Raw genomic sequence first — 824 nt, forward strand, 5'->3', positions numbered from 1 at the left:
CTGAGAGAGGGAGGAGAAGTGAGCCCTGCAGGGGGCACAGAGAAAGCAAGTGGAGACATTAGCATTAGAGAAGTTTCTCAGGAGATTAACCAATAAAGTGAGAATGCGATCCCAAGAGAAGCTGCAGGAGGCATTGAAGCTTTGAAGCTGCTTCACGGCCATGCTGGAGAATGGGAGAGAAATAGAAAGGGAGAGCTTTTGCATGAGATCCCTGCCAAGTAGGGGGGTTGGGCAGGTGGGCATAACCAGGAAGGAGGGAGTTAAAGGCACCTTCCAGAATACACAGGCTAAGGGTCCTGTTGATTTGGGGTTGTGAGGCTTCCCATCAACCCCCACCACAGAGATCTGTGAGGGAAACCTTTACCAGAGTAGGAAGGGAGAACTGACCATGACACACCAGTGTCAATAATGAAATTAATAATCTTACCTGCCACCATGGCTGAAACCCTGGGCTCCTCCATTGTGATAGTCATAGAAGCAGTGGGGGCCGAGAAGCCAGGGCATCATCAGTCTTCAGCCGCCAGGCCTAGAAGGTCATTCACTGAACCCTGTAAACGAGGCTGGGTCTGGGAGGTGAGTGGCCTTCTGTGGCATTGCAGAGGACAATCAACTCTCCAGTGACCTTGCTGCCTACAGGAAGGACAGGGTCCGGGTGGTGGCCGTGGGTTAGGGCATTGTCTTACCCAACCTCCGGTCGCTCCGCACTTGAAGCAGGGTCCTGGTGGATGTTGTTGGGCCCCATCGGTGTTCAAAGTGTTCTTGGGAGGAGCCCTTAGGACTGCAGCCATAAGCTGGTACTTTTGCTTGGACAGGGTAAGCTTGTC

General features: G+C 52.9%; 1 pseudogene; it reads right to left on the bottom strand.

Annotated features, from left to right (window-relative positions):
• Positions 1–742, bottom strand: part of LOC103731552 — a 10,223-nt pseudogene extending 9,481 nt beyond the window's left edge.
• Positions 743–824: the final 82 nt, after the last annotated feature.

Source organism: Nannospalax galili, unplaced genomic scaffold (genome assembly GCF_000622305.1).
Source record: "Nannospalax galili isolate Female #2095 unplaced genomic scaffold, S.galili_v1.0 scaffold2130, whole genome shotgun sequence".
Classification (NCBI taxonomy): domain Eukaryota; kingdom Metazoa; phylum Chordata; class Mammalia; order Rodentia; family Spalacidae; genus Nannospalax; species Nannospalax galili.